The following is a 22,458-nucleotide window of genomic DNA, read 5'->3' as shown; positions in this document are numbered from 1 at the left end:
ACTAATTCAAGAGTACCTTGTATGTTATAGAACTGCTGCACCATAGGTGTATGGTGAACATATAAAACTGTAATATAAAGTGGGTTCTACAACTATCATATTCATACGCTGATGCTCTGATTTTAAATAGCAGAGACATGAGATGATTGTATTTAAGTTTTGCTGGCATATGTTGCAATTATAGGGCATATTGGCATTTAAGTACAGTCTGGCGAGGATTTTGGCTTTAATATGATGGCACAGGTTGTCATGTGTTTGTCGAATGAAAACTCTCCTGCCGATTTTTTAGTTGCTGCCAGTAAACAAAGCTGCTATATAGCTGGCCATGATGCCTTGTTTCTTGCTGTTCCAGGATTATCACGAGGAGGACTGTATGGTAGCTGGAAGAAGCTGTAGTAGCTGCCCGCAGCAGCCTCATGCTCATGGCAAGGGCTCCAGCGGTGCTGCTGCTGCTGGGTACACCCTCGCCTCCCACGCCGCAACCGTGGGGTGCTGGCAATGGCTACACCATCTCCGGTGATCTGCTCAGGTTCCCTTCTTCCTCTTCTGCATGCTCTCTAGGTGATGCCGTGTGGGTTTGTGCATCGGCTGCTTTGCCTTACATTCGATACTCTAGATGAAATGCTATCTTATTATTATTCAGAGCTTTGGTCTGATCTGGTTGCACTAAAAACAGAAGAGGTTGTGTCAACTTTTCTTTACGCTCTTGCTGATTAATAAGAAGGATTTTGTTAGCTTTACTATGTCTTGTTAACTTTTTGTACTCCCTCAGTCCCTCCGATCCATATTATACTTACACTAAAATAGATGTATCTATAGTTAAAATGTGTCTACATATATCTATATTAATGTCATGTAATATGAATCGGAGTCCCAGATTTTCGTGAGGCTTATATATATATATATATATATATATATATATACAACTTAGGGAAAATCGTGGTCAGCTTGAACAGGCAAACTGATATATCTAGCTGATTTTTTAAAATGTCAAAAAGTCTACATGAACTGAACTGGGCCATAATCTCTTCAATCAGTCTGCAACCAAGCCTCATGTATCCGGCCCGAAAGGAAACATGAAACATGGCTCGCTTGGCCCGAAACGAAACCAGACGCGATTATGCGAGCATGTTTCATTCGGAGATAGAAAAAGGGTTCAAATTAGCCACCGTAAGCATTCAATTCGCGATTAGGGTTTCATTCGGAAACGCATCAAATTAGCCACCGTCCCTCCCTCGTGATTAGGTTAGGTTAGAACTGCCGCCGCCCTAACTGGCCGAGAGCACGCCCCCGCTCGCTCGCCGGCGACCAATCCTTGCCGCCGCAGCTACGACTACCTTCTCACGATCCGCTCCCTCGTTGGCGCTGCAAGCCTCGCGCCTCCGGACGTCGATCACCACCGCCGTCGGCAGCCCGCTTCTACCGGCTCCGCCACCCGTCTCCGGACGAATTTTCAAGGTCTGAATTTTCCTCTTCTCCCCCGATTCAATCTAACTTCAAAAAATCGCTTCTTTCCCGAGCAGCCGCCAAATCGGTGTCGCAACTTCTCGGACCAGTACGCTCCAGCACCCATCCTATTCCATTGATCCCCCTCCCCCCACCCCCACAGGCTTCTTATTTCATCAAAGCTGAATCGTCGCGCAGTAATTAGGGATAACCTAATTTCTGCGTGCTTGTGTCGATCTTGTGATGATTAATTGGGATGAAACGGGGAAAAACCTTTTCATGCGGTGTGTAACCTGTCATTTGGTTATCCCGCAAAATTCATGCTCTGAACATTTAAACTAGGCACCGTTTGAGATGCATGAAAGTGCTCAGTTTTCCTATTACACGTTACAAGTACTCTATGTTTAGGTTCATTTTCGTTCTCCAAATAACTTTTCATTTCTGTCCTGGTTCCATTTATTTTCATTCTCCCTCGACTTGTATTAACTACAGAGGCAAATGCGATCATATCCTGAATTTATTAACTTTGACACTATCATAGATAGACCAGTTATTCACTTGGTTGTATTTTTCCGTTGTAGTTGTCATTTCTGCACGCGGCTGATTAGGGCTCCATTCTTATGATTTTGTATCAATTTCTCATGGTCCAATCATTTTTGCACTTTCCTTTTGGTGATCAGAGTTTTGAACAAGATGGCTAGTGGTGGGATATATCGACTTGGTCACTCGGGATGCCGCTCACCACCGTGCTCACTGCGAGATCCTTCCTGCACCAGGAAAAGTGGATGCAGGTAGTTATTCATCGAGCTATCCATTTCCTCTACATTCTTGTGTGAATCAAGCGTGTTCACAACTATTTCTTTGGGGTTGTAGAAAATAGTGCCTACTTATTGTCATTTACATCCTTTAAGCATCCTATCATATCATGAGTTTTATTTCCAAAAATACTTAGATTATGCAATTCTTGCACATATCAGAGTACCATTATAGATATAAGAGTAAAGCCATTTCTTGATAAAATTACCATCCTTCAACATTATCTGATTTCCAGGAAGTAGTCAAAGTCATCTCTTTCTCTTGTGTCATTCCAATCTGTACAGAAAGCTCCATCTATTGTTTGTCGTACATATGGTGTATTTGTTCTCTGGCCATACCTCATCGTTCACATGCACCATTGTCTTTTCTTATGGTTAGGCAACAAATAAACAATTACTCTTAACTTCTTTTCATACACTGAATTTATTAACTTCCACATTATCAGAGATGGACTTCGTATTCACTTGGTTTTATTTTTTTCCGCTGTAGATTATTTGGTTACTAGTCATTTCTGTACATGGCTGATTAGAGTTTTGCATCAATTTCTCATGGTCCAACCATTTATGCCCTTCCCTTTTGGTAATCAGAGTTTTGAACAAGCTGGCTGGCAGGAGATATTGAGTTCACCAACTTGGTCGCCTGGCATGCTACTCGCCGCCCTGCTCACTACGAGGTCCTACCCGTACCAGGCAAAGTGGATGTTGCAGGTAGTTATTCTTTGAGCTATGCATTTCTTCCACTGTTCTGTGGAAATCAAATCGTGTTCGCAATTATCTCTGTGGAGGTCTAGAGAATAGTACATACGGATTTTCATTTACAGCCTAAACTCATCCTATTACATCATATGAGTTTTATTTCCACAAATTCTTAGATTATGCAATTCTTGCACATATCAGAGTGTATATTATAGATATAGTACTGCCACTTGATAAAATGACCATTACAGTGCCTTCAACCTTATCTAATGTCCAGTAGTTTTCTCTCTTTCTTGGTGATCAGAGTTTAGAATGAGATTGCTGTATGTAATTCTGTGTACGTGTGTGTGTGTGTGTTGATGATTAACCGAAACTGAAATACCTTTTCATCAAGTCTGTTTGTAACCTGGCATTTTCTTATGTCTCAGCTTCGCTCTCTGAACATTTAAACTAGCCATTATCCGAGATGTACTTTTTCCATATTAGTACATGGTTAGGTTTTCCTCATTCTCCAAACAAATGTTTTCTTGTCCCTTCGTATTAACTACGGCGCACCAAATCAGGGCTGCTACTAGAGCCGGATTCATAGCCTGATTTTCTTAAGTTTGACCACAGAGATAGTAAAACTAACGACTTATTCACTTGGTTTCCTTTTGTTGTTGTTGTAGATTAATTTGTTAGCAGTCATTTCTGTACACGTCTGATTAGGACTCCATTCTAATGAAAGCTGAGATGCATCACTTTTTGTATCAGTTTCTGATGGTCCACCCATCTCTGCACCTTCCTTTTGGTGATAATACCAGTTTTGAACAAGCTGGCTGCAGATATGGAGTTCACTGACTTAGTCACCTGGCATGTTGATCGCCCCGCACCAGCGAGTGCATGCAGGTAGTTATTCTTTCAGTTATGCATTTCCTCCGCAGTCGGTGCGTGAATCGATTAATGAGTTTTATTTCCAAAAATATTTAGTTCATGCAGTTCTTGCACATATTAAATCATCCATTGTAGAGTATAAGGAATTTTTTTGATAAAATGACCATCCTTCGACCTTATCTTATTCTCCAGCAAGTTATCAAAGTCTTCTCTTTCTTATGTCGTAGAAATCTCTATCTAGTGTTTGTCGTATATTGTATTTGTCTTTTTTTCTTTTGTCTTGTTACTCGATCAATGAACAGTTATGCATGCTGCTGGCTGTCTATAAATCTTTCTATTTGTTACATTTGCTGCACAATGTGTTAACTCAATTAAAAATTCCATTGCCACGGATTTAAGTCATTTCATACTCCCCACCCTTCTCTAGGAGTATGTGATCAATCTCTCATTTTTTTTAAATATGTGTTGTAGAGTTATGTATATTTTCCAGGTGAAGTTTGTCACCATTAAATGTTCATACTTGTCTTAGAAACCCATCTGGTACTAACTTTATGTGTTGTGGAGTTATACTCCCCGCACTTCTCTAGGATTTGCTTTTCTTTTCAAGCTCTGTTCATTCTCCGATGATGATCCAGATTATACTTTCGTTCTTCTAAAATTCTCAATGTGGAAGAACTGGAGACTTGAATTGAGGAGACCTCATAATTCTTTGGTTTGATTTTCTTTCTTTAGTGTGTTAATAGGTAGTGGCCTGATTCATTCATTCAGAGATCTATATTATCATCTAGAGGGATTCCAATCTTTTATTTTGTCTTTTTCGTTCTTTGTTTCAGAAATTCTCCTTGCTTTTTTGTCCTGGTTCCTCCTGATGACTGGACACAAAATTTAAGTTTAAGCACCGTAAGAAAAAATATCAATCTGTTTGAGCATTTATGCAATTGTTCTGAGTGCGCGCTTGGGAATGTTCTGTAGTCCCCTTTTCGGGTCAATATCTTGGATTATATATATTTTTGGTTGTTGTCCGATGATGATCAAACTAAATATTTCATTCTTCTGATGCGCTATCTCTTGGTGCGGTGCGGAAGAAATTTGAAGACCTGAACTGAGGAGACATTTGTTTACATCATTTGTCTGTCTTACCAAAGTTTTTACCTTTTGGCTTGTAGTGCAAATAAAAGATTCATTTTTGTTGTTGATGTTGGTTCACATCTGGAAGAATGGCTTGATGTTAAATGTTTGGTATTCTGCAAATAAACAGCTACCTTTTACTACATAGTTTTCAAGCTTTATGGACTTTGCTCGCTTTCTGGCGTGGCTTTGCCTGATCACTCGCCGACCAGCCATGCAACGCGGCTAGCCTCTGGATGCTTCTGGCTGACGTGGTCTGGCTGTACGGGCTTCAATAATGATGTTGTGCTGTCCGTGGCCTTCTGCGCCCCTGAAAGAACATTTTATTATCTCTGAGGTTTTGTGTGTTTGTTAATAACACCGGTAATAATTTAACTATGTGCTAAGTGAGTTACAGATATAGAAAAGATATCAATGGGTAAATCTCGACCCACTCAAAAAAGAAGAAACTTGGCCGACACTGCCGGTGGTGTTGGGTCGGCACTGCCGGTGGATGCACCATGGCACTGCTGGCGATTCAAGCCCGGCACTGCCGGCCTGCCTGTCGACCAGCTGAACTAGAATGTTGGCCGGCGTCTCAAGGCCTGCACTGCCGGCAATACCTCTCCAACGGGCAGAAAAGTGGGTGGGGTATAAATAGGAAATATAGACAAGCTGAGGGCTACAGGTATGGTACTGTAAAACAGAAAATACAAGGGGTGAAGCTTATATCAAATCAAGTATCTGTATTAAATTGCAAAAATGCTGAAGGATGACCGGATAAGGTTCTCCTCTATCTCTTGTTAGTGCGGTTACTACCTGGAGGTGAATTTTCGCCAAAACCATTCTAAGGACGGAGGTGACACCGCCGCCGCGGTCCTCTGCAGCCACCACTTTCGCGAGGAGCAGGCCGCATCCTGCGCCAGCCGTGGTCGGTGTGGCCGTTTCGCCGGGAGCCGCGGGCTCGAGTGCCGGCGTAACTTGGCAGCCGCGCTCGGAGGAGCGCCGCTGGGCGTGCTGCCCCTGCGCTGTGTCCGCCTTAAGCGGTCTTGCCGCGGGAGCGAAGCGCCCGCCGTCGTCACTTTACGGCAGAGGAGCACTGGTCTCCATGACGGGCTCGAGAGGAGCAGCGCCGGGAAGGGAAGCGGAGCCCGATCGTGCGCAGCGCCGCACCAGGAGGATGCGGGCCGTATCGGCCGCCGTCGCTCGTCCTGGTGCCCTGCCGAGTGTCGAGGACGGACTGATGAGCACGTCGCGGTGGGGACGGCGAGGCCACCGGCGATGTTGCCGATTGCAAACTGAATTTGATGCGGTAAAGCATCGTTTCCTTATCTTTCTTCGACAGTGAGTGAAAAAACGCAGTTCCGATTTCCTTCTCCAGTGTTCTTCGATTATCCCTTTTATGGCTTAGATGCTCTAGGCAGAGACAAAGTGCTGATAACGTGTTTAAGAACTAATGATTAGAGAATCAAATGATCTTTCATTGATGATTATTGGGGGTATATATACCCACCGAACATACGCCTATAAGGCGGTTACAAAGACATCCCTTCGGGATTACAACGTTTGGACAAAAGTAACTACCTACTTAGCTTATGATCTAAGCTAATCTTAATAACTTCTTAGTTAGCTTAGTATCAAAGCTATCATATTTCTAACAAAATGTTTGGTATTCTGCAAATAAACAGCTACCTTTTACTACATTAGTTTTCAAGCTTTATGGACTTTGTTCGCTTTCTCGCGTGGCTTTGCCTGATCACTCGCCGACCAACCATGCAACGCGGCTAGCCTCTGGATGCTTCTGGCTGACGTGGCCTGGCTGTACGGGCTTCAATAATGATGTTGTTGTGCTGTCCGTGGCCTTCTGCGCCCTGAAAGAACATTTCATGATCTCTGAGGTTCTGTGTGTTTGTTAACAACACCGGTGATAATTTAACTGTGTGCTAAGTGAGTTACAGATGTAGAAAATATATCAACGGGTAAATCTCGACCCACTCAAAAAGGAATAAAAGTAGAAGCTGAAGATATTCCTTGGCCGGCACTGCCGGTGGTGTCGGCCGATGCTAGGTGGATGCACCCGCACTAATGGGTTTGCACCCCAATGCCCGCGGCGATTCAAGCCCGGCACTGCCGGCCTGCCTGTCGACCAGCTGAACCAGAATGTTGGCCGGCACTGCCGGCGTCTCAAGGCCGGCACTGCCGGCAATACCTCTCCAACGGGCAGAAAAGTGGGTGGAGTATAAATAGGACCCTTCCCCTACCTTGGAAGGGTGCTCAAACCCTAAAATCTTCCTCCACCATTGCTGAGCCACCAAGAGCACCAAAATCGCCAGATCTCCTCCCTCAACCACCCAAATCTCTTGTGCTTTGGAGAATCGAAGGAGAAGACCCCGATCTACATCTTCATCGAAGCGATTTGCATTTCCCCCCTCATTTTGTTGAGGGCCCTCTTGCTAGTGTTCCTCTTTGGATCCCTAGTTGTTTGTTGTTGATGTGTACTTGTTGATTGTTGTGTTGTTACAGATTTGGGAGCCTCCAATTTGGTTGTGGATGTGTGCCCCAAGAACCTTGTAAAGGCCCGGTTTCCGCCTCGAGGAAATCCCTTAGTGGAAGTGGGCTAGGCCTTCGTGGCGTTGCTCACAGGAGACCTGAGTGAAGCCTTCGTGGCTGTTGGTCTGGATTTCGTAGCGACCACACTCCTCCGAACGTAGACGTACCTTCTTGCAAAGGAAGGGAACTACGGGAATCAACTCCGTGTCTCCGTGTGCTCCACTCTCGGTTACCTCTATCCTTTATCTCCTCTATATATTGCGTAGCTATATCTTGCATAGTCGTTGACCTTGTCATATAGGTAAATTCACATAGTTGCATATCTAGAGAATTTACCTTTGTGTCAAGCCTAAATTGAAAAAGAACTAAAATTTGGTTAGCACCTATTCACCCCCCCCCCCTCTAGGTGCGGCATACGATCCTTTCAATTGGTATCAGAGCCTCGGCTCTTATTTCGGGCTTATCCGCCTAAGAGTATGCCGGATGACGCACCTTCGAAAGGGGCCGCAAAGCCGGTCTCCATGGATGATCTCAAGTCGGTGGAAGCATCCTTGAGATCCGCCATGGAAACCCAAATGGAAACCTTGATGAAAGTGTTTTCCGATCGGTTTCCCGCGGCTCCCCCTGTCATCCCCACCTTAGAGGTAAAGGACAAGGGTGAGTTAGAAGAGGGAGATGCTTCGGCATTACCCTCCTCTACCACTCCCTTGAATGGTGATAACTTAAACACTATTAAAACCCCCGTTGCTTCTCCTAGGGGAACTAGTGGAGGTGTTAGCTACAATCAAGTGGCTCCGCCTTTCCTCTCTCCCGATATACCGGTTCCCCATCCTCATATAAATATTCGGGGCGACCCACCTAAGTTTAATGATAAAGATTTCGATACATGGCAATTTGAGTTTCGCTCTCATGTTCGCAGTGCCTCCAATGAACTTTGGAGAATCATCATGGAAGGCTTCAAGCCTTTCAACCCCGACAAGTTGACTAGAAGAGAAGCGGTTGATAATCAACTCAATGACATTGCCTTGCACATGATTCAATCTAGTGTGGGGACAAAGGACTTGTCTCGTGTTCGGAATTTCTCCACCACCAAGGATGCTTGGGATGGTTTGGCCGCTAGTTGCATGGGAAGTGATAGCATGAGAAGGAACAAGTATAATGCCCTTCGGAATCAAGCCAAAGGATTCATGAGGCTACCGGATGAAGATCATGAAGTCATGTATAGAAGACTCATCACCGTTGCCGATGCTTTCCGGAATGTGGGTGCCAAACACATTGATGACTCTTGGATCAAAGATAAGTATATTGATTGCATGATGCTGTTTGAACCCATTGATGTCAAGACTCTTGTTGGGAGAGAATGCTTTTCCTCACTCACTTCTCAACAAGCGGTGCACGAGTTGCAAGCTCTCAAGGTGCTTGAGCAAAACTCTCATGATTCTCGCAATCGAGCTATTGGGATGTCAAGAGGGACCAACCTTGCCTTGGCGGTCAATTCCGCGGAAGAAGTGAACCCTCAAGAACCATATAGGACATCTTGGAGTATGTCCTATCCGGATGATTTGGAATACCACTACAATGACCACATGGCATTCCATGCAAAAAAATTTTGGGTTGATCCATCCAAGGCCAAGGAAGACAACATCAAGAGAAACAACTCAAGTGGGTTCAAGAGCTTGGGCCCAAAAACAAGAACATGCTACAATTGTGGTGACAAGAACCATTTCATCGCCCAATGCCCCTATGAGCATAGGGAAAGTCGTGGTGGAAGGCTCATTCCCAAGGACAAGAGCAAAGATTCAAAGGCCCCCAACAAGAAATTCTACAAAAAGAGTAAGAAGGGCAAGAGGCCATCAAGGGTTGTGCTAGTGACTAAGGAAGAATATTCTTCCGATGAAGTTGAAAGTAGTAGTGATGAAGAAGAAATATCAAAGGAAGTGGCAACCATTGCCACCACCAATATTCCCTCTTCATCTCTCTTTGAATCCCCCAATGAGAATTCTCATATCAAGAATGCACATTGCTTCATGGCAAGGTTCACCTTGGACACATCTATTGTGCTATCAACTCAAGAAGAGTATACCTCCAGAGATGATGATGTTGATGATGAAGAAGATGAAACCTCAAATGGATTGGTTGCTCTTGCCTCCCTCTCCACCAACTCTTCATCACCAAGTGAATTCCCCAATGAAGACATTCATATGGAGGAAGAAAGTTGCCTCATGGCTAAATCTTCCGAGGTATCATCTCCTAACCCCTCTATGCTTAACATATCAAATGATCTAGGGGTTGATCATGTTAGTTTAAAAATGAAACAAGAAATGCTTGATTTTGATGATTGCATTCTTAACTTACAAGGTGACACTAAAAATCATGTTTCAAATCTCATGATTCGTATAGCACAACTAAATGATACTCTTGAGAAAAAATGTCAAATAGAGAGAGAAGACTCTCTTGAAATACATGCTATTAAAAATGCTCTTGAGGAAAGTCAAGAATCTATAGCTTCTCTTGAAGAGAAGCTAGAAACTCTTGAAGAGACTCAAGATAAAATTAACAAGCTCACTAAAGCTAGAGCTCTTGCTGGGGCTAAGGCTAAAGTGCTTAAAAAGGAAAAGGCCAAATTTGGTGTTGATCATGAGAAACTTGTGAAGTATCTAGATGAACTAGATAAGGCTCACAAAGCCTTGAAGAGTGAATACTCTCTCCTCTCCAAGTCTAATGAGCAACTTCAAATTAGGCTTGCTTCATATGACATACCTAGTACCTCTACCCCTTCATGTGATCATGCAAATATTGTTGACGAAAATGCTAGGTTGAAGGATGAACTTGCTAAGGCCTCCTCTCCCCAAAGTAAACTTTCTTTGGATGATCTTTTGAGTAAGCAAAGGTCAAACAATGGGAAGGAGGGCCTTGGCTATAATGCCAAGGCAAACAAAGCGAATGTTAGGCGGTGTCGGAACACACAACTTGCGATGAAGGTGGTGGTGTCAAGAGTACGGTTGCAAGTCCGGGGTGCCGAGGATGTCGTCGCTTGCTTCGTAGCTGCGGATTAGTTGTACAAACAAGGCACTCAAACCGGAACAAGCAAACACAAGTTAGCGGAAGAAAAGGGTCAAAGTAGCTTGGCGGTGGTGGTGGTGGTAAGCCGGTGGTGGTGGTGTCGATGCTCTTGCGGTTGCGGCGGAGGTTATGGGGCTGCGGTGATGTTTCCCGGTGGTTTGGGGAGGGTGGCGGTGCTTGCCGGCGGCGGAGAGGGTGGCGGTGGTTGGCGGAGGTGGTGGTGGAGGTGGCGCCCGGTTGGCGCCCGGTTGACCAGGCCCTGGACCGGCCTGCCCGGTCTACAGCCCGGTTGACCGGGTTCTGGCCCGGTTGGCGCCCGGTTGGCGCCCGGTTGACCGGCCCTGGCGCCAGGCTGTCCGGTCACTGGCCCGGTTGGCGCCCGGTCGACCGGATTTCGCGGGGCACAGCTTTTCTCTCTCCTGTTCTTGAGCGAAATCAAGCCAAATCGACCAAAACGAAGGGAAATGATGGAATTTGGGGCTAAAAGTTGGGGAGATAGTAGATCAAGCACTCCAACACCAAATCCATGGACCAAAACCACTCAAAATGCAACCAAATCGCAGATCGGTCAAGAGGCAATTTAGGGCTATTTTTTGGGGATTTTTGGGGAAAAATTTTCAGAGATGAAATTGGATGGGTGGGGGGTCAAATCCGCGGAAACCAAAGGCTCTGATACCATATGATGAGGTCTAAGACCCCGTGTGTGGCCCGATCCTCGCGTCCTCCCATCTCTCCCCTTGGTTTCGAAGTCAATCCGCGAGATCGGGCCACACACGGGCCCCCGTTTGTGGCCCGATCTTGCGGTTGACCCGAAATCCAAAGAGGGGAGAGAGGGAGAGCGCGAAGAACACGATGAACACGAAGAACACGATGAACTCACGCACTCACACCAACCCGATACAATCGATACTTACCCCCGTGGCTCGATGGACCACGCCAATAGAATCAACCCGGAAGAGACTCGCGGTAGAATTCCGAGCGGAGAGATTGGTGAGGGAGATGAATCTAGGAGTGGGAGAGAGAGTGGGTAGCACTAGAATCTCACACACCAAATCCAATCATCCAACAAGGGTAGCCTTGATACAAAGGGGATGAAACCCTAGGGAGACAAAGCTCAACTTCATGTCTAAGCCTAAATCTTGTCTAAAGAGCTAAGGGGGTGACCTAGGTGCTTATATAGGTATACAAGGCAGCTTGGGTCGAACAGGTAAGTGGTGGACCGACTCGGGCCGTCCCGGTCGAGTCGAACCCGTGAAATCCGGTTTGGGGCCGGTCTGACCGGGCCTGTGACCGGGTGGTCCGGTCCTGGGTCCGGTCGACCGGGCGCCAACCGGGAACTTGCGAAGTTTCCGGTCGCCTTCCGGTACGAGGCAGGGAATCCGGTTGGGCGCCCGGTTGACCGGGCCTGGGACCGGATGACCCGGTTGTGGGTCCGGTCTGACCGGGTCCTGGACCGGCCAGGCTGGGCCTCTTCCTCCCGCCTCTTCTTCCTCTTCCTTCTTCTCTTCTTTCCTTCTTCTTCTTCTCTCTTCCTTGCACCATGGGAGTTCCTTCTCTCTTGGTCCTTATCGATGTCAGCACCTATAGACACAATGATGATAGGCATGAGGTAGCATACCATTCAAGTTGGTGTTGAGGTCGACCATAGAGAGGAAAGAGTTCACCTTGACATATATGGCGGGGGTTTGTGTTGTTGGTCCACTTGGGGGACTCCTTGGCCATGGTGTGGCGTCGACGATAGGCGGGGCTACATCATCTCCCCCCCCCCTTGGGGAAGAGTCGTCCTCGACTCTTGTTCCTCCTCACCGACGGTGTAGTCCATGATGGTTGTCCCATGTTGTGGTAGAGGGATAAAGTCGCGGTCGAAGAAGAACTTGGGGAAAAACAACTTGCAAATGGAAAGCTTGTGGATCAAGAGGCTCTCAATCAAATACGAAGCATCAAGTCATTTCTCCAAGAGGCATTTGGCAAAAATGGGAACCAAAAGAGTGTCAATGTATTCAAAATTTGGTAGGGCAAAAGTTTGTGCATGTAAAAGTTGGGTTTGTAAAGTGTCAAAAATGTGATGTGTAGCATTGTCCCACACAAATGGAACAATCAAAAGGCAAGTGTCGGCGGCAAAATTTTGGGCAAAATTGTTATGTGCAATGGCAAAGAGATGGAAACGTCTAGCTTGGGAAAGTATGGTTGGCGTGAGCCAAGTATGGGTATCCTCAAGCGTCAAAGAATCCATTTCAATTGCCAAAGATGAAATGAGAAATCCAAAGAAGAGCAACTTTATGCGTGACATGTGGCACAAGATGCATAAGGTGTCTCTCACATGTATGACATGGTCCTTGAGATTCCCGGAGTGTATGATGATAACATCAAGACATACAACAACCATTGTGCCAACAAGATGTGTCAAGATATGTTGCATAAGAGGCAAAAGAGGTGACGAGGCATTGGTCCAAACCGGAAGTTCGACAAGACAAGCCGGAAACACATGAGGGCGAAGGCGTTTGGGAACATACCCTTTGGTGTGAATCCCATGGGTTGGATCATGTATCTCGTCCGTGTTGGGGTAGCTCTCAATTGCGCGTTTCGTGAGCTCATGCTCCGTAGCGGTGGAAGTTGTCATTCGGGTACCTATACACACAAAAGAGAAAACAAAAAGCGTGTGTGCATGGTAGAGGAACACATCATCCATCATGATGTTCCATGTCTTGTGCACATCACCATTAGTGTCAATCAAGATAGTATGAAATGCATGGCGATGGTGCATATGGCAAGAAGGTGCATTCATGGCATGTGGTAACTCATGATCATCAAAAAGTGAGAAGGCTATGGGGGGCATCTCGTGGACAATGAAATAAGCATTCTTGCATACCAAGCATAAGAAAGAGCAATTGTTCACAATCTTGGATGCAAGGATCATGGAATGGTGTAAACATTTGGGGCAAAGCATGTTCAACATGTTATCATTGTTGTCGACAACCCTATGTAAAGAGTAAGTGTTCATCAAGGGTGGCACAACACAAGTATCATAATCATTATCATTGCAAGCAAGCGGGGAAAACGTGAAACTCTCGTAGCATGGCATGTTCATGGTATCACAAGCAAGCAATTTCACATGATCAACAATGTTATCAAGCAAAGTATCGCATGGGAAAATGAAAGTAGCATGTGAAGTAGCAAATGGATCATCGAGATCATGCATGCACTCCAAAGGTACCATGTCCACTAGTGGGATCATGGCATCATCAACACCTATGTTGTTACCTTTGTAGGCCGACTCATTTAAGGTAGGTGTTGTGGGAGTAGGAGGATCCATGTGGTCGACATGTCCATCTTGGAGCAAGCATGGTGAGATATCATCATCTTCATGCACCATGTACATCGTCTCCATGAGCAGGAACTCGTCCTCCGTGGAACCTAGTGCAACATAAGAAGACACAAACGAGGGAGAGGTTAATGTGTTAGCAAATGGGATGTCCTCCATGGACCTATCATCTACCTCTCTCAACTCACTTGGTGTATCACTCATGTCCTCCAAACGGAAGCACTCAAACTCACATATGGGGTGGAAGTCACTCAACTCACTATCACTCTCACTCAAGTGGGCTAAGTGGCTCTCATGCTCACATGGGATTGGTACCAACTCATCAATGAAGCATAGGGGAGTAGGCTCGACTTTCTCATCTCCATGCGCCTCCTTGGTTGAAGGGAAATTCCCATGCTCAACCATCTCAACTTCATGCGCCTCCATAGGTGAAGGGAGAATCCCATGGTCACCATGCTCAACTCCGTCGCCTCCCAAGTCATCCTCAAGCGATGGCGCCATAGTGTCGTAGAGAGCGAGGCGCCGATCCACATCATCCTTGAGTTGACCTTGTAGATCTCCATCTTGAAGCGTGGGCGCAATAGGCATCTTGGGGACTTGTGCTTGTAGCTTGTCGAAGTAGAGCGTCTTGGCACTTGGCGTTGTGCATTGCCATGCCACGTGACCCTTGGCCTTGCACACCTCACATAGGAGATTGGGACATTCCCGTGGAGGGTGGCCGTGTTGCTTGCACTTGTAGCATCGGAGTCCATAGGCACGTGACGAGGTAGAGGCCATTGTGGTGGTGGCACAAGAGGTGGAAGTCGCCTTATGAGGAAGGTATGCTCGATGTGCACTTGCTATCGTTGGAGTGGTAGGCACCCTATCATGGTGTTTGTCGCCTTCATGTCGAGGCTCTCGTCTTCGTGCATCATCACCATGGCTTGAGTGGTGTCGTCGAAGACTCGTGGAAGATGTTGGTCGATGGCGATCATGAAGTGGCTTGTGGCGGCGAAGCTCATGTGGTGACGTATGTCGATGACGGTCCTTGCCATGCCGAGATGATGGCTCATGCGACTTGGCATGTTGCTTGCGGCGCCTTGTGGAGCTTGGAGAAGAGTGTCGATGACGCTCATGATGGGGACGCTCTTGATGCTCCATATGGTGTACTTGAAGTCGACGATCTTGTGCATAAGCACTCTCATGGTGGCGCCTTGTGGAGCTCGTAGACGAGTGTCGATGACGATCATGATGAGGACGCTCTTGATGATCCATATGATGGTGCCATCGTGGAGGTCCTCTATCCTCATATGTAGCTCCATTGGCCAAATAGGCGTTGCTCAAGGTGGAGTCGAGGTGAGGTTCCGCCATGGTGTCGATGTCGTAGGCATGGCGTTGCTCCACCATGTCGTCGATGCTTGACGAGCCATTGTCGATGTAGAGCTCGTCGATGTCGTCCTCAAGGTGGTGCTCCACCATGTCGTCGATGCTTGACAAGCCATTGTCGATGTAGAGCTCGTCGATGTCGTCCTCAAGGTGGTGCTCCACCATGTCGTCCATGCTTGAGGAGCCATTGTCGATGTAGAGCTCCTCGATGTCGGTCATGTCGGTGATGCTCGCGGCGCCATAGTCGGTGTCGAGCTCCCCATGTTCCTCCACATCCGCGGTGCTTGAAGAGGAATCCTCCTCGAAGTGCTCCGTGTACTCCTCCATATCTTCTTCGTCGCTATACATGTTAGCACGACAATATCTATATGGTGTATGTTAGTGGAAGAACACTACCCCGCAACCTTACCGTGGTATGACAAGATTGGGGTGATCCAACAAAACCGAGAGTTAGAACAATTGTATCGGGTACTCACACAAAAGCACACGCAAAAGCTAGAAAATATGGTGTTAGGTGAGTATGGTGGAAAGCCAAAAGACGAAATCCAAGATCAAGTATGTTGTCAAGAGTGGGTGAAATCCAAAAATTCAAATGTCAAAGCGATGATCACTATAAACACGGAAAGATATGGAACACACACACGAGATGAACGGGGTTAGTGCGACCAAGGAATGAGCGGAAAAGTGTATGAAGCCCTTAAGCAAGGGTGCTCGGTGTCACACTAACACAAGAAGAGATCAAAGCTTTGGTTGCAAACGAAGAGACAACAAGATTCACACGCGGCCTCTCTTCTCTTATCTCTCTTTTGCTTAAAAGCTTATGACTCTTTTGTACACGGTGGCACTTGCACTCTTTTGTATCTATGGTGGCACTTTGTACACTTTTGTATGTATGATGGCACTTGCACTCTTTTGCTCTTTTGTGTTTTTGGCGGCTTTTTCTCGCACTATGTTAGCGTTAGCTCGCTTTTGCTATCTTGCCACACGAGTTTTGCTTAGAAGCTTGACTCCACACTACGCACACACCTCACAGTCGGGGCCACGTGCAATGTCTCGCAACACTTGATAAGCAATGCTCGATAGGATAGATCGCAAAAGAAGAGGGGTTACAAGGGGAATGCAAGTTATACCTAAGATGTTAGGCGGTGATGAACACACAACTTGCGATGAAGGTGGTGGTGTCAAGAGTACGGTTGCAAGTCCGGGGTGCCGAGGATGTCGTCGCTTGCTTCGTAGCTGCGGATTAGTTGTACAAACAAGGCACTCAAACCGGAACAAGCAAACACAAGTTAGCGGAAGAAATGGGTCAAAGTAGCTTGGCGGTGGTGGCGGTGGTAAGCCGGTGGTGGGTGGTGTTGATGCCCTTGCGGTTGCGGCGGAGGTTATGGGCCGCGGTGATGTTTCCCGGTGGTTTGGGGAGGGTGGCGGTGCTTGCCGGCGGCGGAGAGGGTGGCGGTGGTTGGCGGAGGTGGTGGTGGAGGTGGCGCCCGGTTGGCGCCCGGTTGACCAGGCCCTGGACCGGCCTGCCCGGTCTACAGCCCGGTTGACCGGGTTACGCCCGGTTGGCGCCGGTTGGCGCCGGTCAGCGCCCGGTTGGCCGGCCACAGCGCCGAGCTGTCCGGTCATCGGCCCGGTTGGCGCCCGGTTGACCGGATTTCGCGGGGCAGAGTTTTTCTCTCTCCTGTTCTTGAGCGAAATCAAGCCAAATCGACCAAAACGAAGGGAAATGATGGAATTGGGGGCTAAAAGTTGGGGAGATAGTAGATCAAGCACTCCAACACCAAATCCATGGACCAAAACCACTCAAAACGCAACCAAATCGCAGATCGGTCAAGAGGCAAATTAGGGCTATTTTTGGGGATTTTTGGGGAAAATTTTTAGAGACGAAATTGGATGGGTGGGGGGTCAAATCCGCGGAAACCAAAGGCTTTGATACCATATGATGAGGTCTAAGACCCCGTTTGTGGCCCGATCTTGCGGTTGACCCGAAATCCAAAGAAGGGAGAGAGGGAGAGCGCGAAGAACACGATGAACACGATGAACTCACGCACGCACACCAACCCGATACAATCGATACTTACCCCGTGGCTCGATGGACCACGCCAATAAAATCAACCCGGAAGAGACTCGCGGTAGAATTCCGAGCGGAGAGATTGGTGAGGGAGATGAATCTAGGAGTGGGAGAGAGAGTGGGTAACACTAGAATCTCACACACCAAATCCAATCATCCAACAAGGGTAGCCTTGATACAAAGGGGATGAAACCCTAGGGAGACAAAGCTCAACTTCATGTCTAAGCCTAAATCTTGTCTAAAGAGCTAAGGGGGTGACCTAGGTGCTTATATAGGTATACAAGGCAGCTTGGGTCGAACAGGTAAGTGGTGGACCGACTCGGGCCGTCCGGGTCGAGTCGAACCCGTGAAATCCGGTTTGGGGCCGGTCTGACCGGGCCTGTGACCGGGTGGTCCGGTCCTGGGTCCGGTCGACCGGGCGCCAACCGGGAACTTGCGAAGTTTCCGGTCGCCTTCCGGTACGAGGCAGGGAATCCGGTTGGGCGCCCGGTTGACCGGGCCTGGGACCGGATGACCCGGTTGTGGGTCCGGTCTGACCGGGTCCTGGACCGGCCAGGCTGGGCCTCTTCCTCCCGCCTCTTCTTCCTCTTCCTTCTTCTCTTCTTTCCTTCTTCTTCTTCTCTCTTCCTTGCACCATGGGAGTTCCTTCTCTCTTGGTCCTTGTCGATGTCAGCACCTATAGACACAATGATGATAGGCATGAGGTAGCATACCATTCAAGTTGGTGTTGAGGTCGACCATAGAGAGGAAAGAGTTCACCTTGACATATATGGCGGGGGTTTGTGTTGTTGGTCCACTTGGGGGACTCCTTGGCCATGGTGTGGCGTCGACGATAGGCGGGGCTACATCACTACCCCTTCATGTGATCATGCAAATATTGTTGACGAAAATGCTAGGTTGAAGGATGAACTTGCTAAGGCCTCCTCTCCCCAAAGTAAACTTTCTTTGGATGATCTTTTGAGTAAGCAAAGGTCAAACAATGGGAAGGAGGGCCTTGGCTATAATTCCAAGGCAAACAAAGTGAACAAGAAAAAGGCCAAGGCCACACAAGAGAAGGAGAAAGCTATCCCTAATGGTGAAGCCCCTAAGGGCAAAACCATTAATGATAATGATGCGGGAATTGCTAACCCTCACTATGTTCTATTTAAAGATTATTATGGTGATGTCTATGCAAAATATGTTGGCCCATATGATGGTTATGTTGCTTGGTCTATTTGGGTCCCAAAGACCCTTGTTGCTAACAAAAGAGGACCCATTGAGAAATGGGTACCTAAATCCAAGAATTGATCTCATGTAGGACTATGCCGCCGGAGGTTCAAAATGGGTACTTGATAGTGGATGTACAAGTCATATGACCGGCGGCAAGAACCTTGTCAAGGAGTTGAGTCCCAACATAAATCATATCACCGTCTCCTTTGGGATAATTCTACATCCGAGGTATTGGGTTTTGGCAAGGTTGTGGTTGCACACAACATTACTCGTGTGGATGTCATGCTTGTCAAAACCCTTGGTTATAATTTAATTTCCGTTTCCGCCCTTGGCAAGATGGGTTTTGCCGTCTTTATTGATAATGATATTGTGGTCCTCTTGTGGAGCAAGACTCTAAAAGTCGCTTTCGTTGGGTATCGCGAACATAACTTGTATGTGGTGGACTTCCCGGGGACCACCATGACAAGTGCGATGTGCCTATTCGGAAAGGCGGATATGGGTTGGTTGTGGCATCACCGCTTGGCCCATTTCAACATGAGAACTTTGCAAAGTCTTCACAAGGGGAACCATATTGTGGGACTAATGGAAAATGTGTCTTTTGCCAAAGATCGTGTTTGTAGGGCTTGTGTTGAAGGAAAAATGCATGACTCTCCGCACCCAAGCAAGACTATTATCTCTTCCAAGAGGATCTTGGAGCTCCTTCATGTGGATCTCTTTGGTCCTACCACTCATGCAAGTCTTGGTGCGAAGAAACATTGCTTGGTGATTGTTGATGACTATTCAAGATACACTTGGGTCTACTTTCTCAAGAGGAAAGATGAGACTCAACAAATCTTCATTGACTTTGCTACCGAGGTGCAACGACAACACAATCTCCTCATTATGGAAATAAGGAGAGACAACGGCTCCGAGTTCAAGAACTACACACTCAATGATTTTCTTAGTGATGAGGGGATAAGACATCAATATTCCGCTGCATACACCCCTCAACAAAATGGTGTTGCGGAGAGAAAGAACCGGACTCTTGTGGATATGGCAAGGTCTATGATGGTGGAATACAAATCTCGCTATAATTTTGGGGCTGAAGCCATCTCCACCGCTTGTCATTCTTCTAACCGGCTCTATCTCCGTAAGGGCTTGAACAAGATTCCATATGAAATACTCACCGGCAACAAGCCTAATATCTCATACTTCAAGGTGTTTGGGTGTAAGTGTTTCTATAAGATCAAAGGAGTTCGTTTGTCTAAATTTGCTCCTAAAGCTTTGGAGGGTATATTTGTTGGTTACGGTGCCGAATCTCACACTTATAGAATCTTTGATGTATCCTCCGAGATTATCATCGAATATTGTAGTGTGAAGTTCGAAGAAAATGATGGCTCCCAAGTGGGGCAAGTTGATGTATGTGCAGGTGATGAAATACCTCAAGATGCCATAGTAAGAATGGGTGTGGGATTTTTCCGCCCCATTGAGGGACACGGTGTGGCGTCTCGGGAAGGACTATGCTCTACCACGGTGGAGCCTTCATCTTCTCAACATCAACAAACTCCATCTCTTGAAGCTAATGATGCACCAACCCAAGAACAAGAAGAAAACCCTCCCTCTCATGTACAAGATCAAGGACAAGATCAATCAAGGATTCATGATGGATCCGATGAATATCCATTTAATATTCTCCTCTCAGCGGATAATGTCCAAGATCAAGAACATGATGTTGAGCACTCTCAAGAAATTGAGGAAGCTCAAGTTGAAGGTCAAGACGGGGACCCAAATGATCAAGTTGATCAAGTGATACCTCCAAGGCCAAGAAGAACCAAGGAGGAGATCGAGGCCCGTCGTCTTGCAAGGAGAGATAGGAACTTGGAAATTCTTGAACACACTCATGAGAAGGTACTAAGTGATGTAAGAGGAAGAGTTTCCACAAGAAGGCAATTGGCTAACTTTAGCAATCATCATGCTTATATCTCCTTAGTGGAACCCACGAAAATATTTGAAGCCCTTGAAGATTCGGATTGGTTGGAAGCTATGCACGATGAACTCAACAACTTCAAGCGCAATAAAGTATGGACTTTAGTAGAAAAGCCAAAGGGGTGCCGCAATGTTATAGGCACTAAATGGATATTCAAGAACAAGCAAGATGAGTTTGGAAATCTTGTGAGGAACAAGGCAAGATTGGTGGCTCAAGGTTTCTCTCAAGTTGAAGGAACTGACTTTGGAGAAACTTACGCTCCCGTGGCTCGCCTTGAGTCCATCCGTATCCTTCTTGCTTATGCACCACATCATAACTTTAACTTACAACAAATGGATGTGAAAAGTGCTTTTCTTAATGGTTAGCCATGGCTTGAGAAAGCAAAGGTGGGGAGGAGTGTCACCTAAATAAAACTAAAATAAATAGACACTCCTTCATGGTATGTGATTGTTGGAAGGCACCCGAGGATTCGGTTAGCCATGGTTTGTGAAAGCAAAGGTTGGAAGGAGTGTCACCCAAAAATAAAAATAATCATGGGAGCCGCTCTTTGAAAGTCTGTCTGGCAAGGGGGTTAGAGTGCCCACTACCATTCGTTGACAACAACAAACACCTCTCAAAATTTTACTTTTATGCTCTCTATATGATTTCAAAACTTGAAAAGCTCTAGCACATGATTTTATCCCTGCTTCCCTCTGCGAAGGGCCATTCTTTTACTTTTATGTTGAGTCAGTTTACCTATTTCCTTCCATCTTAGAAGCAAACACCTGTGTTAACTGTGCATTGATTCTTACATACTTGCTTATTTGCATTCATCATATTACTTTGTGTTGACAATTATCCATGAGATAAACATGTTGAAGTTGAAAGCAACCGCTGAAACTTATATCTTCCTTTGTGTTGCTTCAAAACTTTCTACTATGAATTTATTGCTTTAGGAGTTAACTCTTATGCAAGTCTTATTGATACTTGTCTTGAAAGTACTATTCATGAAAAGTCTTTGCTATATGATTCAGTTGTTTAATCATTGTCTTTACCATTGCTTCGAATCACTTCATTCATTACATATGCTTACAATAGTATTGATCAAGATTATGATAGCATGTCACTTCAGAAATTATCCTGGTTATCGTTTACCAACTCGAGGACGAGTAGGAACTAAGCTTGGGGATGCTTGATACGTCTCAAACGTATCTATAATTTCTTATGCTCCATGCTACTTTTATGATGATACTCACATGTTTTATACACACTTTATGTCATTATTATGCATTTTCCGGCACTAACCTATTGACAAGATGCCGAAGAGCCAGTTGCTGTTTTCTGTTGTTTTTGGTTTCAGAAATCCTACAAAGGAAATATTCTTGGAATTGGACGAAATCAACGCCCAGGGTCTTATTTTTCCACGAAGCTTCCAGAAGACCGAAGGAGATACGAAGTGGGGCGACGAGGCGCCGCCACGCCAGGGCCGCGCGGCCAGGCTAGGGCCCACACCGCCCTGTTGTGTGGGGCCCTCGCGTCGCCTCCTGACCTACCCTTCCGCCTACTTAAAGCCTTCGTCGCAAATACCCCAGTACCGAGATCCACGATACGGAAAACCTTCCAGAGATGCCGCCGCCAATCCCATCTCGGGGGATTCAGGAGATCGCCTCCGGCACCCTGCCGGAGAGGGGAATCATCTCCCGGAGGACTCTTCATCGCCATGATCGCCTCCGGATTGATGTGTGAGCAGTTCACCCCTGGACTATGGGTCCATAGCAGTAGCTAGATGGTCGTCTTCTCCTCATGTGCTATCATTGTTCGGTCTTGTGAGCTGCCTAACATGATCAAGATCATCTATTTGTAATGCTATATGTTGCGTTTGTTGGGATCCGATGAATATGGAATACTATGTTATGTTGATTATCAATCTATCATATATGTGTTGTTTAAGATCTTGCATGTTCTCCGTTGCTAGTAGAGGCTCTGGCCAAGTTGA

At 46.4% G+C, this 22,458-nt stretch overlaps 2 non-coding genes across 2 annotated transcripts; both read left to right on the top strand.

Annotated features, from left to right (window-relative positions):
- The first annotated feature begins 4,446 nt into the window (after positions 1-4,446).
- Positions 4,447-4,528, top strand: LOC127304985 (small nucleolar RNA Z159/U59). Its single transcript, XR_007853649.1, has one exon. It is a non-coding gene; the product is annotated as a small nucleolar RNA Z159/U59 (small nucleolar RNA).
- A 319-nt stretch (positions 4,529-4,847) lies between these two features.
- On the top strand, positions 4,848-4,942 carry LOC127304987 (small nucleolar RNA Z159/U59). The gene has a single exon (XR_007853651.1). It is a non-coding gene; the product is annotated as a small nucleolar RNA Z159/U59 (small nucleolar RNA).
- Positions 4,943-22,458: the final 17,516 nt, after the last annotated feature.

This window comes from Lolium perenne, chromosome 7, assembly GCF_019359855.2.
Source record: "Lolium perenne isolate Kyuss_39 chromosome 7, Kyuss_2.0, whole genome shotgun sequence".
Classification (NCBI taxonomy): domain Eukaryota; kingdom Viridiplantae; phylum Streptophyta; class Magnoliopsida; order Poales; family Poaceae; genus Lolium; species Lolium perenne.
This window is presented reverse-complemented; position numbering and strand designations above follow the sequence as displayed.